At 43.3% G+C, this 16,680-nt stretch overlaps 2 protein-coding genes across 7 annotated transcripts in view; both read left to right on the top strand.

Moving 5' to 3' along the window:
• The window catches only part of RABGAP1L (RAB GTPase activating protein 1 like), a 248,438-nt gene that overhangs the window by 105,243 nt on the left and 126,515 nt on the right, over positions 1–16,680 (top strand). The window lies entirely within an intron of this gene.
• GPR52 (G protein-coupled receptor 52) overlaps positions 1–16,680 on the top strand; it is a 53,379-nt gene that overhangs the window by 19,939 nt on the left and 16,760 nt on the right. Inside the window, exon 1 of the mRNA XM_067001806.1 lies at positions 1–16,680. This exon is cut by the window's left edge and continues 19,939 nt beyond it. The gene's annotated coding sequence lies outside the window, so the exon portion shown is untranslated.

Genomic DNA, 16,680 nt, shown 5'->3' with positions numbered 1-16,680 from the left:
TTGTTGTAGCATTACTTATGGGAAGGTCACATCAGTGATAAATTGTATTGGTATTTATGGGCAGTGTAGCTCAGGATGAATTATTAACAGGGTGTAAATAAATAGATAGTTTTGAAGTGCTGTTGTCAGCCCTATAGGTCATGAGGCTGTATTCTAAGTAGGCAGCTGAGAAAAGAGCTGTTATCACTGTGACTAGGTAACTCTGCAGGCACCATAGTGGTGTTCCTCAGCCTCTTCGTTTTGCAGATGCTGCTGCTGACAGGTTTTTATCATATGCCTCTCACTTCCCTCTGCCTGGGTAGATGCAAATGGCTCAGCCCTTCTGTCCTCCCAAAACAACTAAATTCTTGATGGTATCAAGGAGATAGCAGACTGCGTTTCTTTTAATAATGATAAAACCCCAGCCTACCCCCAAAAGTAAAGAAAAAATACAAGTCTTTAGACAGGGGAGCAAGTGAAATTGTTAAGTTGTGGTGCCCTTTGTGGACGAAACTGAGCTGTTGTCTATGGGAGCAATTAATTTGAATATTATAAAAAAGCATGTTTTTTCTAAAAATCAACAACATAGAAGAAAGGGATATGAGTACAGCTCATTCAGAGTTACCCGAGTCAAACAAAATCTGTGTCATGAGGAAGAAGAATGTTTTACCCAAAATTTAAACAAGTGAAGGGAGATTTTTGTGAAGGACATGGCACTTACATTCCCTACTTGAGCCCTCAAAAACAAACAGACAAACAAACAGACAAAACCTCAGCTCCCTAGCTTACAAATGTAACATCCCAGGCTTTAAGAAATGTGAAGGTGGTATCCACGTGTTTTTAACTTCCTTGTTATTCACAGATGCAATAATTGAGCGCCTTTAAAAATGTACGCTGCCCAACAGTGACTACAGAGACAAGGAAAAATGTGATTTAGTGAGAATATTGGGTTTGAAGTCATTAATTTTCTCTTTATTTATTGATGGTCGTATACATTTTGTCTACGGGTAAGAAGCTAAGACCTGGAGGCATCAAGTGGCTTTGTGCTACATGCCAGTGAAAATCCTCTCCTCCTGCCACTCACTGGGGGCAAGCAGAGGTGATGCCAAGTGAGGGAAAGCAGGAACCCCGCAGTGGCTGGGGAAGATAAATTTCCATATGAAACAAGGCTAAAAATGCATGTTAATGCATCACTGATAACGATGTATTGGTGAGAGCAAGTTTAATGAAAAGCTGTCTTATGCATTTACAGGATAACATTGTTCCTGTAATTGGGCACTGAAAGCAGGCCTTGTTATTTGTTTCAACAAATGCCACAGAAATGACAAGATAAAGAAGCGAGGTCACGGAATGATGATGAAGCCTTTAAAAAAAGATTTAAAATAGAAACAATACAAATGAACACTTCTAATTACGAGATGGTGCATGAATGGTATCAGTGCTAATGTTTAGTCAGCAGTGTTAAAGTTATTCTAACAGAACACGTTCTCAGTATGCAGACAAAGTTTTATAGAGCCTGCTCCACTCAATCAACAAAATGATACTTGAGAAAAAGAAGAGAATGGATAATAAATACATTTTGAAGTGGAATGTCTAACAGACCGCTTTTGTCTGAAGCCATATGTGAGAATTTCAGTAGTCCGATCGTTCCTTATGTTGCCAAGCCTGCGTGTATGGCTCTGCTGAGGGGGACATGCGGGGCAGTCTGCAGGGCTGCGGGGCCCCGGGGCTCCGCGAGGTGACCTGGCCTTTGGCGTCTCGCGTGTCCTGCACTCGTCCCTTTGTACGGAGTGGTGAGCGATGGAGAAGCTGTGCCGGGCGCTCTGCTCCGTGCCTTGCTGCGGGTGCTGGGGGCTGCCCGGCGGTGGCTGAGGATGGCTGTTCTCCTTCCGAGCCGCTCCTTGGGCTTGGCCAGGAAAATGCAAGCGAGGGGCTGCAGGGTAGGGAGCCCCGCACCCTGTCAGGCTACCCGTAAGCAACTAAAGGGAAATGGAGGCTGTGTGCTTCAGGCAGCAGGAGGAGGTTCCCTCACTGATCTCTGCCGAGCAGTTTTCGTAATGAAATGTCAAACTTTATTATAGAGTTACTTTCCTTAAGGAGAGAAAGGAAAGTATAATCTCTCACTTTCAATTTCTCTCAATTTTATGTCTTTACATTAGTAATTGATTAAAATGAGATCAGTTTTCCTCAGAAATTCGTTTGCGATTTGCAGTGAGGAGCATCAGAAGACTGCAATGCCTGTTGTCTTTGGTCCTCGTTACGAGCAGCAGCGGCGTTCCTCTGCCTCCGCTTTCACCAGGGTAGCTGCCAGGAGGCAGAAGCACCCTGGGGAACGTCACTTCTTGGGAATGCCGCTGTCGAAAGAAATGACATTGAAGCTCACTTGGGTTGTGTTTAACGCACGCACTTTTTGCAGGGGGATTTAGCAACAGTTAAGTGGAAGTGACACTCCCCTGCTTTAAGAAAGGTTTCAGTATAAAATATTCCAATCCCAGGGACAATGTGTAACGTTCTGGGTGCTGAACGGGTATGTGGAGTAGGCATTTGTCTTAATTATAGTCGGTCATTTTCTTCTCAAAAGTGACATACTAATATGATTTGCTTTTTAATTTATGCTGGACAGATTCCTTTAGTGTCTAACACATATATGTATGTATACAATTTAAATTCTGTTATTGAATGTGTCTTGATAATTATTATTATCAGATTTCCCTTTTAAGTTAATATAAAAAAAAATTCTTGCTGCATACGTTGAATTGTCTACCGAACTCATCCATAATATATTGATCTTTTTATAGTTCTGATTTCCCATCAGGCTAACAAGCTGGGAAAATGCTTTGTGATGGATACATGGGGAAAAAAAAAAAAGTAGCAGGCTTTTGTAGGGCTTTGGCTGCCCACCGAGCAGTGAAAGCTTAGAATCAACTGCCTGCTAAATGAGAACTAATTCCTTGTGCCATGCCAGGAAAGATGCGGCGGGGAACATATGAATCAGGGATTGCTTTTACAGCGAGTCCTGGCTTTTTTTCTTAATTTTATATACTTAATGTTTTGTGCACGTCCGCAGTGCAGGCGAAATGGGCTAGGGACGGTGCTTATGGGTGAAGGAGTTGTGCTTTCTGGCACAGAAGGTACTGCTTTGCCCAGCCCAAAGGAGGAGGTTTGAGTGGACAGCCAAGCGGGGCGTGAGGAGAGCTCCCCCAAAGCCCAGCAGACACCACGTGCTGCTGGAAAGCGGGCAAAGGATGTTGTTGTGTTACTGGGTAACTTACAGAAAGCGCTCCCTCCTTGCTGCTTGAGGGAAGGGAGGGCCCGAGCCTTTACAGAAGCGTACGGAGGTGGATGGGAGCGGGCCGAGTGTTTTCTGGTCAGGAGCGGTTCCTCGTGCAGGTGTCTGAGCTTGCCGAACGTAGGCCCAGGTTTCGCCGGGCACTGGGCTGATCAGCACCCAGCACAGCCCACAGCATTGCTGGGCAAACCTGGTTACGGTCAGTCCCAGCCCTTTGCTGTGGTTTCTGCGGTAAGGAGACTCTGCTGGCTGGGGATGAATAGCGCGGCCCCAGCCCGAGCAGGAAACACAATTCATCTCCTTCAGGCTGCTGCCCCCACAGCCCATGCCCACGCCTCCCTCCCGGTTCCTTTGGATTTCGCAGGCGTTGTGTTTGCTGCAAGGAAACTTCGGTAGAAATTCTTGAGGTTTAAAGTTGAAAAACCACCAAATGCACACAACAGTTAAAAAAATGAAATAAAATAAAACAGGAGGAGGTGTTTGCAGGTGGGAGTTGAGATGAATAACAAGCTAACCTCAGCTTTGTTTCTTTGGTCTTTGGAAAAATACGTCTTCTCTCCTCTCTCTTCACCTCCGTGACAAAAGCACTCAAGTCCCTTGCCTGCACTATCCCCAGCACGGTGTGGGGGGCCTGGGCCCGCCGGGCTGAGCTGCTTTGGTGGCAGCCAGCGGTGCCTTGGCCAGTGCTCGCTGCTGGGTCTGCTCCACGCGTCTCTACAGAGGTGCGTGTGTCTATGTGCAGGACGTAGAAGCATCCTCACTGCTGAAAAATTCTGTGAAAAGGGATAGATTTGTTTGCATGCCCATTTCAATGTATATAAACCGACTGTGAACATGTGCTACGTCGGCATACAAAACCAATTGTGGAAATGATTATATTACTGAAAAGCAGAGGAACTGGAATCCACAAGGTCCCAGCATTTGTAATGCTTTTATTGGTAAGGCCTTTGATAAAATTAGTATTTCTGGAGTTAAAAATGAATAGTTATTAGATTTTCTTAAACTCATCCGCATAGGATAAACAGGATTAAACATTTAGTGATGGAGAGCCTTGCTCATAGCAACATGGACGCTTTCTTGTTCAGGAGAAATAACCAGCCACTAGTTCTAATCTTCTAATTGCAACAGTTCTTAAACAATTACTGAAAAAAAACTTTCACAAAATCCATTCTTACCTAAAAAGCAGGACAGAAATACCTTAGATTAGCTGCTGTCTGCACTCTGTTTTTGTCTGTTGGTCTTTGTAAATGTCAAAGAGATGTATGTTGTGGTATTAACAGGTCTGACATGGATTGCTTTAAATTCATTCCGGTCATTGTGATTCCCATCTCCTGGGCCTGATCAGTGGTATAATTACTGCCGTTTTTCCTTTTTTCCTTGAAGAAAAAGGTTCTTGAAGAAGAGGAGCCTGCAATCACTTTATTTTACAGCCTTCCTTTCTGTCTGCATTATGTTATTTTCATGAATTTCAACTTGATTGAAAATGCAATCTTTTTTTTTTTTCAATTTCTATTTCACTTCTTTTTCTTAAAATGTTATTTCTATCTTTAATGCATATAATTTCTTTAAGACTTCCTGTGTTTGACTGGGAGATATTGATTTATATGTATCTAAATTTAGGGTTGAAATATAGCATACTGTACATGCCATTGTCTTTTAATTGTAGGGAGTGCCGAACCGTTTTTAGGTCTTACAAAATCAGACTCTTATTCTTAAAATGTGACCAATTATCTAATACAATCCTTTGCGGCTGTGGGTTTGCATGGAACATGGCACAGCAAGCAGTGACGTGTAAGCTCTCTTTTGAGGAATATGTATTGTATTTTTAAAATACCTGCTGACAAGCGCTGCCAGAATTAGGCAGAAAATGAGACTAAGAAGGTATTAGAAGCATGAACCTAATACCTGACATGCCACAGGTTTGTAAATGTGTATTGACTAATATCTTAATTCATGAACTCAACCATGCATATTCTGTTTTCCTACTTTTAAGACAGTATCTGTTCTTGTTTTATATCCCATATCACTGCGGCATTTAGCAATATTTTAAGAGGCTGAATGCACTCAGGCTGTGTTTTGTTTTAGTTGAACTTAGTTCTAAAACTTAAAAATAAAAAGGCGTATTTTTTGATGGCGCTTTCAAAGACACGTTCATATGGATAATCTCCATGTGAGCGCAGCAATGTTTTCAAAATGTAAGGAACAACTTTTTGGGGAAAGATGATCTAAATATTGGCAGCCATAGCGGCAGTGCAGAAAGAGGCGTGCGGCATCGCTGCTGCGTCTTGCTTCTCTTTGAGTGAAATACAGCTTCCACTCTGTTTTGGCTAAAAGTTTCAGCTTTGTTTGTGCTGTCGTTTCCTTCTCCCTTTAAATTCAGGTATGGTTTTCCACCAGGAGGTAAGGAGGAATGTCTCGAGGCGGCACGGCTGAAGAACGGCAGAGCTCAAGCACCTTTCCAGTTCCTCCCCTCCAGTTTTGTTTTGTCCTTCATGACTGCAAGTCAGGCTCTATTTTTCAGCACGAAATTTGAAGTGCGGTTGTTGAAATACTATATTAGAAACTAAAAGAAGCATAAAAATTAGGAAAAGCCTTGAAAAAGTAATTGTATGTAGTAGTGAACTACTAAAAGCTGTTCAGCAGTACATGTCGTGAGTGTTTAATTACAGAAGTTAAAAGGTTGGTACTTGTGATTTTCCAGATGATTGAAGGCATTCAAAGCTTTTCAAGTCCGTGCCACTTCTCGACTCTCCTCCCACCTCTATTTTTTCATTCTCCTTTGGTTGCCTGTATGTGTGAGTCAGGGAGAGATGAAAAGAAATAATTATCAAAGCAGAAGAACACAGAATGAACAAATTAGATATTTTTAAAAATATTGTCAGATTCTGAGTTATATTTAGTGCTCCTTTAGCATGGCAGAAGAATGGAGATGCACGTTATATTTTGAGTTAATACATATTTGCAAGTTGCACAATACTAAGAATATTCCTCAAAAGCAAGTATTGATCCAGCTCAACGCATATAAAAGAGAGAAGCTTTTAAATCAAACAGCGTGAATTTTTTACGTGTTGGGATCTTCACTCCTCCTTTCTATTCACAACCTTTTAAACTTGTGTGAAGACTCTCTACCAAGATTTTCATTTATTACATACAGTTTTTCATGGTAATACATAATTTGTCTTCTCCTCTGGTAGATGAGTGCTCCCTACCCAGTCAGTCATTTGCCCCTCGTGCGGTGATAGTCTGCTTTCTTTGAGGGTTTGAGAAAGAGCTTGGAGAGGGCTGCCTCTGACTGCTCACTGGACAGGATATGGACGAATTGGATTAAATTCTGTCCTTGGTTTATGAAGGATTTAAATAGATATTTCTAATGTCTCAAGGTCCTAGCTTTGAGATGAACAGCAGATGTGAGATGGATGTGCTCTGCCTCTCTTGTTTTGGCCACTGCGCATTGGAAGAATTTAGGATTTGTTAGGCCAGAGAAAGCGAACAAAACTGAGCATGCCTCTGAAGCCTCATAATTTGGGATGCTTTCCCGGAAAAGGAGATTTTCAAAAGAAGTTTTTGACTTGAGTTACAGTTCCGAGTATAGCTCGTGTGTCTCAGTCCCATGGCAGTTTGCTCATTTTCCCCCTCTATGCCTAGTTACTGTGCTTTAATTTTTGAAGTGTTTTGATGCAATTGATGTGTCAGATTTTGCTGGGCTGCATCTCCTTACACTTGTCAGTGGGCAACTTTCCCCTTCCTCCCAGTGGGCTGTTTTCCTGCCTTTTCTCAGTTTCCATGCATACAGTTTGCCTGTCTATCCTGCTTTTTTTTGGGTTTGTGGCTTTTTTTCTTCTAAATTTTGTTTAGCAGTTAAGTGAGGAAGATAGTTTCAGTGCTGGACACCTTTTCTCTGAGGCTTTTCTGTCTTATATCAAACTCAGAACTTAGTATTTTCCTAAGGAAAAGAAGCCTGTTTAAGGAATTGATAAGTAATTGCAAGAGTTTTAAATATTAATCATTAAGATTCAATAAAATATTTAATTATCTCTCATTTTCTTCTTTCCAAATATTATAGTTTTTAGTGACAGATATTAACTCCAATGGAAATGACCAAAAGTGATTATAAATAAAAAAGACACTGGCATTTTGGTTTTCATTGTCCAAATGGATACATAAGAATGACAGCACATAATTAATATTAAAAGACACTGCGTCAATTCTTATTTAAATGATGGCAAATTGTATTTCCGCTGCTTAAAAGCAAATCTTTCAATTGCCCCTGCTATGAAAATGTTTTGTGGGGCTAAATTATTTCAGTATATCGCTTTTGTATCCCTTTGATAGATTTTGTTTGGGTTTGACTGACAACGGTAATCCAGACTTGTTTCTGGAAGTTGTTCTTTTCAGCTTGCCGGCTGTGTAAATGTCCTAAGGAATGTTCTGTGCAAAAATATGGACTTGATTCAGGATAGAGCTGTATAAGTAGGGAAGAATAAAATCTGTGCTAAATTAGTTTAATCACAGATTAAGTGGAGGGATTTAAAAATAGGTAGTCTCAGATGGCATTCGATAAAGGTAATTAAAGCATGAAGGGTAATGATAAAAATCGTTTGTTCTGCTGCTCTCCTGTAGTGCTTCAGGCTTAATGTTTAACAATCAAAACACTTGTTTCTGGCCTGGAAACCTCACAGAGATGGAAACTCCTTGTCTGCCGCTGAAATGCTTGTTAGCCTCCTCTAAATATATACATCTCTAAAGAAATAGACTGTTTCCAAAGGTATCAACATGGGAGCTTGTTGTGTTTTTACCATTCGTAGCAGTGTTGCATTTTTTCACAGAAATACCATCCAGAGAGAGTGATGTGTTAAAAAAAAAAAAAAAGTCCTTTTATTAATTTCTCATGTATATTATTTTAATATGAGTTGCAAGTCCGTTTAAAACTCACATGATGCTGGTTAGCATAGCTTGCTAGGCGGATATTCTTGTGTGAAGGTGTTGGTAACCAGCTGTGCCCATGAAGGTCCACAAGTTGTACAGTAAGTGGGTGTGTGTCCTCCCCCTCTTCCTCCTCCTTGTACATCATCCCCCTCCTTTTCTTCCTCCTCCTCCTCCATCCTCCTGGTCCTCCTCCTGGTTCAGGGCTGCCTCCCAGGGCAGGGGGACGTGGGCACGTTGAAGTCAATGCAGGACAGGGCCACAAGGGTGGTTAAGGGCTTGCAGCCTCCATTGTGCAGGGAGCAATTGGGAGCTGGGATGATTTAGCCAGGAGAAGTCTCGGGGGGGTCTGATCATGTGTCTAAATGCTTGGTGGCAGGGGGCATTGAAGAAGATGGAGGCAGACTCTGTGCTATGCAGGGACAGGACAAGAGTCAACGGCCACAAGCTGCAACACAGGATATTCTGTTTAATGATAAGATAAAACTTTTTTTTTTTTTTTTTTAAACTTAATGCTATGAAACACTGGGGCAGGCTGCCCGCAGAGGCTGCTGGATCTCCATCACTGGAGATACTTGGCCATTGCTGAATGTGGTCCTGAGCAACTTGCTCCAGCTGTCCCTGCCAGGCAGTCTCCAGAGGTGCCTTCCAGCCTCAACATCTCTGTAATTCGCTATTGGTTGAGGAACTCTAAAATTGCAGGAATTTGGCTGTGTATTTCTGTAGTGATAAGGATTTTTTAAAGCTGTGTTGATTATTACCTGAAGTTCTCCATGGATTAGTGTTTCTTTGTGCTCAGAAGGAACCTCCTGTGTGCTTTTTTGCTTATTCAGACAGATGAATTTATCTTTTCAAGGATGAGATGAAAGTTTTACAAAGGATGTGTTTTACCCCATTTGGCAATCTGAACATATAATTGAAAAAAAATCTTTGATAGTCACTTATGAGAAACTAAAATTCTGCCAGCTACCTTGGAAGAGATAATGAATGTTCCTGTTACACTAGCTCCTCTACTGAGGCGAATTCTCAGGTGAAGGAAAAGTGGATGTTTAAAGTGTCAAGATTGTGCAAGTTAACAATACGTGGGTTAAAGTATGTTAAAGATTACCTTGTCAGAAAGATTACCTTCTAAAAAGTAAATGTGAGTATTTGCTATCTCCTCCTACTGACTTGTTCTGTAGCTACTAAAGTGTCTACTACGCGCTCGGTACTTCACTCCCCTCTCATACTGAGCTGCTGAGCATGGAGACAGGCTTTGTGCATGCTCACAACAGAAATACAAAAACTTTGGAAGATGCTGGCTGCTGTTGGGGGAAATAATGTCGGGTGACCACCAGCTGCCGTCCTCCTGAACCAGGCAACTGAGCTGGGACAAATTCTTACCGCTGCAAGTGACTTTAGAGCAAAGTTGGGAGCCTGACTCCAGAGTGGGATCTTATTTATCGCCTCAGAATTTCTTCTTCCCTTCTCCAGATCTTGTTGGAGAGTTCTAGTCCATACAGCACGTCCTAAATAGAAGCGGAGCCAGGAGAAGCTGCAGTGTGTCCGAGGGCTCCAGCCCAGAGACACAACCAGAGATGGGGAGGGGAAGTCTAGTCTCAAGGTCGCCTAGTCCAGCCTGCTTGCCAGAGCTGGACGGACGCTACCCCTAAATGTAGGCAGCTGCAGCTTAGTCTAGTGACAGACCTCCAAGGTCTTGGCCTCGAGACCTCCAAGGGGGGCGTTGAATGCGCTCCGTGCAACCTGTTGTGCTGGGGCACTGCCTTCCTAGCGCCCGGGCAGCGCACAGCATCTTCGGGATGCAGTGTCACAGGTGCCGGGTGCAGAAGAATAACTGCTTCCCTCGAGCTGCTTCAGGGAATGTGTACATGAACTAGCAGAGAAATGAGAGCTCTGTTTAGAAACCATTGACAATATTGAAGAACAAAATCTGTGCAATGTGACAAAAGTGCTCAAAGAAAATGAGAGTTTAAAAAATAAGCAAAATGTGCTTGCTCAATCTATCGATAACTCTACAAATACAGATTTATAAATGTAAGAAGTATTGCTGAATTTTGTGTCATTTCTGAATGGTGTGGCCAAAATCTTTATGTAGAGATAGCTTTTGCTTTAGAACAGAAAAGCCACAGCACTGCTGCTGCTTGGCAGTTCTGCTCTCATCCACAGTGAGAGCAGAAACGAGCCCTGAAGAACTGAATTGTGAGAGAGAGGAGAAAAGAGAAATCAAATGGCCTGTCTTTTTTTTTTTCCCAAATTAACTCTGTTATTTGGCAGACAGTAATTTGTAGTCAACTTTATTGCCGTTTATTTCCTAGGGAAATGGCACGGTTATCAGCCCTGTTGGTTGTATGTGCTCCTAGGGGTCACCTCCATCCTTGGGCTGGGGATTGCTTGAAAGATCGGGGACTGCTGGACATCTGAGCTGTCTGAATTACACTGGAAGCGAACAGCTACCTTCTGGTCACTCCTCTGAGTCGAAGCAACACTCACAGGGTCTGTCCCCCCGTCCAGCACTGGGCACTGGGCCACGATGCTGGACAGCACTGAGGGCTTGGGGAGCGGGCGGCAAACCCTCGTCTCCTACCTCACTCCCACCCCCGATGCTGACTCATTCAGGTTAGGTCTGGCTCCCCAGCCGGGTTATTTTTGGCTACTGCGGTTGATATTTGAGGTTTATTTTAATCTATTACTAATTTCTCTGTAACTGGAAGCAAAAGTGGTGTCATGGTGAAGAATCGTTACAGTAAAAAAAGTGCCTGCAGACTCCACACGGTGTTATTAATTATCCTTTTAAGGTTCTCTTAGCCTCCATACGATTTCTTTACAGCACGCAGTCTCAAACCAGCAGTTAATTACCGCGATGCCGCCTTCGCTCCTCACCTCATTATCTCTGGCTCGCACCCGGGCCCTGCGTGGCTGCCGGCTCCCAGCCGCAGGCCTGGCAGAGCGCGGTGCGAGCACGCCAGCAGCGCCTTGGGCACAGGAGCCGGCTGGCAGATGGTGCAGGCACTATTTATAGCTCCGGCCAAGCTGCCCGAGGTGAGCGCCGCCGAAACAGTCTACCAGGATTGTTTGCAGCTATTAGGAGACCGAGAAGACAATTGGAGGGGGGAAAAAAAAAGTCAGCATTTGCATTCTGCAGAAGCCACCTTGGAAATGTGAAAGTCTCTGTTAGTATTGATTTCTGCATTTTGTAAACAGTGGAAGCTATTTTTGCTCTTGATTTCTGCCCTGTCTCCTCTAGGCACCCCGCAAGCCTTCCGCAGCAGCCTCCCTTGCAGCTCCCTAGCACTCTTCATGGCTGAGCTTGAAGAATTTATTGTTCTGTGGAAGTTGTGCTGCCATGGCAACTCAGGCACACTGAATTTTAATTGCAAGGCACAATATATGTTTATGAAAATAATTAATAAAAATGCTAACAGGGTTGATTTTATTACGTTAGCGGTATCTTTTCTCCTGTGGTATCTTTTCTCCTGTCTTTCTCACTCTTGCTATTTTGCTCAAAAGGAATGCACTGGGACAGAATCTTTTTAAATGACTAATTTTGCCATTTTCAGCTTAATCATTTTTTGAAAGATCCAGTGAGCCATTGTTTTCTCAGTGTTTAACTGAGGCGTGTATGGTCGATGTCTTTCGAAGACACTCATATCAAAAGCTGTAACCAATTTTTGTACCTGAGCAGTCCAATTTGTGCAAGCAGATGCACACAATCCTTCAGATCCAGGCTTTGGGCTGATAGGAGCCCGTGTGAAAAGGTGGAATGAAGAGGTACTAGTTAAGTTTTGTATTAGTCAAGCAAACTTCTATTACTTTCCAGTTACTGTTGCCTTTTTTTGTGTTCTGTAAGTGTTTGGCAGGTGCTCAGCCCAGCATCTGACCTGCTGCTGCCGTGCCAGCGGAGCGTGTGAGACAGATCCCTCTTCTCCCGCCGTGTGCTGTGCAGGACAGCCATGTTTTCACAGAATAAACCAAAACTGGGGAAACAGTGCTGTCAGTAACTTGAAATGGAGGCAGGGTGCGCTGCGTGTAATCCGTGCGGGAGGTGAATTTCCTTATTGCATCTCATTCGACAGTTAAAGTCTGTTGTATGTTTTTGTTACTGACTGCGGGTTCTGACTGTAAGCCACGCACTAATTCTGTCTGCTCGTGAATAGCTAATTTTGGTTATTATGATGAAATATTTTATATTTTTATTTTAAAAAGAATTAAAGACAACCTGACTGCTTAGTTATGAACTGAATGAAGCACTGACCTAGTGGTCTCGATATGGTAAGTCTGCTTAGTTACTCCACATGTTCTCCGCATTTCGCTCTGTCCCTCACGCATGAAGATTTTAATGCCGTAGCTGCTAGTAAAGTGAAATGTCATCTAGCTCGTTACCACGATTTTTGCTGGGTACATACAATATATGAATTTAAATGCTAATGAGTAGATTTTTTTTTGAAGTGTGGTGCCTTGTGAAGTTTCTCTTAAAAATACGAAAACTGAACAAGACTTCTTCCTTTAAAGATTAGTAGTATGTGGTATCAGTGAGACTTTCTTTTGGGACAGGAAAGCCACCTCCAATTCAATTATGTGTGTATGTATCACCATTTGCTACCGACTCTCTCAGGTGTTCTCAAAACACTACCTCTGTTACGATACATTGTGCATTTAATGTGCTGGCTTAATGATTTCATTGCTGTGTGATAGCTTTCAAATGGATGGGAAAACAAAAATACATTCTGCTCATTAAAGGGTTGTGTATCAAGTTCAACTTCATTAGTTTTGATTAGGACTGAGCCGGTGCCATCTGTGCTGTCAGTATTGTACATCTTTCACAGAAAAGATGAGAGATCTGAAATCCAATTCTCTCATGGTGTATTGCCCTCTTATTTTGTGTGGTTTTGTACAAAATTAACTTGGCTGGATTCCATTTCTTTGTAGCTGAGCTTTTTATTTTTGGCTTCAGGTACCCGGCAGCAGAGTCTTTGGGCCAAGTTTTGATCTTGTGTGCCTGAATGGTTACCCTAATTTTTTTTTCCATGCTTCAAGTTTGTTGGTTTCAATGTATTTTCAAAAGTGAGAAATACAGAGGTATGATATCACCATGTTTATAAAAAGCATTAAAGAAAAAGTTGCCTGAGGTAATATGGGAATATCTTTAGAAGTATTGAGGAAGCACCTAAAGCTGTACGGACTGCAGTACAGAGATGCAGAGAGCTAGCTCCTGCCTGGCAGAAGAGTTCTTGTGGGGTCACCCATGAGCGGAGCAGGCACTTGGAGTTCGTTTACCAGCTTCTAGGAGTCCGCTACCAAGTCAGCCAAACCTGATCTCTTTTTAAAACAGAATCACAGAACCGTTTAGGTTGGAAAAGACCTCTATGATCATCTAGTCCAACTTTAACCTTGCCCTCAAAGGCGAGGTTACAGCACTTTTGGGGCTGTTCTTTGCAGACGGCCGTTCTTATTGTGCTTTGCAAGATGGAATTCTTCAGATTTATTTATTTTTTAAGGGCTAGAAGGAATGTAGCAGGTGTGCAGATAATCTGGGAGCTAATGAATCATGCCAGGTACTACCCGAGCTCTCATTTCAGGAAGCAGCTTCTCTTGATCTAACTGTTCTTTCTACTGCTTTCAGCTGAAAAGGATCTTAACACTTTGTCCTACATGAAATATTGTCTGGCCCAAGGCTGCAGCTGTTCAAAAGCTGGGACATGGAGAGTTCCTTGGCAGCTTACGTGGGTCTGAACTGGGGCTGCAGCCTGCCTTCCAGCTTCCCCGCGGACACCCCAACCTCCTCTGCTGCTCCGTTGCCTCTGCGGCTCCTGCGGGCAGCTGGGGCACGTGCCGGGGAGTTGGCCCGGCTGGAAATGACCGCTGCCTTTTCCTCTGGGGTAGCTGTGGCCTCCTTCAGTTCAGCGTACGGTCAGTTCAGTGCTGGCCCCAGCTTAAGGGAGTGTGCGGGGACGTGTAGTCCACAGGCAGCGTGGTTCGGGGCCACGGCAGCGCTAAGCCCCACGCACCACGGGTACCTGACTGCGCTACAGGGTCTAGAAGGGGATGCCTGACTGAGGCGAGGCTAGCTTGCCCTTTGACTTGAAGTGGTACTCGGTGTATTTCATCCCCTTTATTTCAAACAGAATTCCGATTTCCGCTCAAGGTTAAATTGTCATCGCTTAGCCTTGCAGAATTAGTATCTGACGTACGAAATGAAGTATAAAATCATTCGTGCAAGTATTGACCCTAAGTTTTGGTGAGTGGCCACGCAGGTTGGAGATGCACATTTCTCCATAACGGCAGGTATATCTTTATAAGGGACAAGATGACTTTTTAGCATTCGCGTTACACACTCACCTTAAGGTCTCGAAAAAAATGGAGTGGCTTTGCTGACCACACGTAGCAGCAGAGCCCAGGCAGTGTCTTTAGTGACTCGAGGCATCCACCGGTGCTCTGGTGTTATGACCACGTCTTAAAACAGCTTGTGTGGTTCGATGTTACAGTAAGTAGTATGAATTTTAGACAAGTCCTGGATTCACAGAATGCCATTTCCCACTGTTAGTTCCATTTTATTTGGCAAGCCTGAAGAAATCCTTTATCTGGCTTGCTGCCTTCCCCTCTGAAGTGAGGTGCTCTCTGCCGTGCTCGCCCGCGTGCTCGCAGTACTCGAGCTGCAGTCGCCGCCTGTGCTGCTCTAGGAGACTCTCTCCTCTCTGGGAGGTAGCTGTAAAATAAGTAGTAAGCCTAATGAAGCGTGATGAATTATTGGCCTGCAAATTACAGTTAAGTACTTTGGGTTTATTTATTTATTTTTTTTGCTAAGACCCAGACATATGTGCTTGTTTTCTCAAAAAGTAAAGAACAACCCCACAGCGCTGAAGTATTTCTAGAGAATCCTCTAGGGAAGAAGTGTGGAAAAAAACGTTGATGAAAAGTATGTTTAGTTTGCTCCTGTGGTTAGAGTAATGTAGTATTTAAAGCGTGAGTTCAACGTACTTTGGATGTAACGTAGTGGTATCACGTATCAGTTTGGTGTTGTTCCGTGGAGATGGAGTCCTTTCCAGCCTAGAAACACTGCTGCTGGGTACTGCGCCGAGGTGCAATCATTGCAGTGTCAGTGCTAAGGGGGTATACCATTAATTGTGTCATTTGTAAGCATTTTCTGCCTCTTGTCTTCAGAGGTTTCCCAATACTGTTTATTTCTCTTAGTAGTTTCCTCTGATCATTCTCTCAATTATTGATGAGGCCTTCCCTCGGAGCATTTGTTCACAATGATTTCAAAGACAAACAAAAGGCCCCTCAGCAAACTAAGTGTAGTGCCCTTTTGTAGTGTTTTATATCATTTTCTTGGAATGGTGCATTGGGAAAAACAATCCGAAGCAGAAGCTACTTTGTTGGAAGTTGAATGCATTATGTATGTTTCTTTTACAAAGCTACAGTCCCTGACATATCTAGGATGACTGAAAATGACAGGCAGCAGTGCGATTTGCAAATGGTATGACAAATCTTTCTTTTAAGTTAGTGTTTGATATATTAGTATTTTGTTTTTATGTAGAATCATAGAATGCTTTGGGTTGGAAGGGACCTCAAAGACTACCTGGCTCCAGCCCCCTGCCACGGGCAGGGACCCCTCCCACCAGCCCAGGCCGCCCCCAGCCCCATCCAGCCTGGCCTTGGGCACTGCCAGGGATGGGGCAGCCACAGCTTCTCCAGGTAGCCTGTTCCAGTGCCTCACTGCCCTCATAGCAAAGAGTTTCGTCCTAATATCTAAACTAAATTTACCCTCTTTTAGTTTAAAGCCGTTACTCCTTGTCTTATCACTGCACTCCCTGACAAAGAGTCCCTGCCCAGCTTCCCTGGTATGTTAAAGGGCATACAAGGAAGAGAGGGTAGATAAGGAAGAATGCAAAAATGTCTATGTTTAGAAGTAAAAAAAACCCACAACTTTGTTTAACAAATAATCTACTCTATGAAAATTAAATAGTTTTTTATGATAGTACGACTTTTTTACTTTTAAAAAGGATGATTGACGGAGTAATATTTTCTTGTAACAAATGTAACTACAATCTAAAATGTGGATTGATTAATTCTGGGTCTGGGAATCAGGGACAATCAGTGCTCCCAGACTGCATGGCTTTTTCTTGTAAATGAAGGCTAGATCCGTGGCTGTATCATCATACGCTCTTCTTTTCCTCTTTGTAGCCCAACCCAAAATGTCTTGCTGGAGGAAGCAACATCATTAGGACAGCTGGGAAACAGCTGAGTTAATGTGTCTCCTGGCCACTAGGAGCCTGGATCTTTGTGTGCGTTACCCGGCGCAGCTGAATACTTACCTTCTTCAGGGCACCCCAGCGGGAAGGAGGAAACACCATCAGCCCTGCTCAGTCTGAGTCATCTTTGAGACTGAACTCAGCAGTGCTGAATGTACGGGGTTCCCTTTCTCCCCTTCTCCCCACCAATTTGAGTTGTGATGAGCTCTTTAAGCAGCAGAGTATATGAAGTAATATAAG

This window comes from Anser cygnoides, chromosome 8 (genome assembly GCF_040182565.1).
Source record: "Anser cygnoides isolate HZ-2024a breed goose chromosome 8, Taihu_goose_T2T_genome, whole genome shotgun sequence".
In the NCBI taxonomy this organism is placed as follows: Eukaryota; Metazoa; Chordata; class Aves; order Anseriformes; family Anatidae; genus Anser; species Anser cygnoides.
The sequence above is the reverse complement of the archived record's forward strand: the minus strand, read 5'-3'. Positions and strand labels throughout refer to the sequence as shown.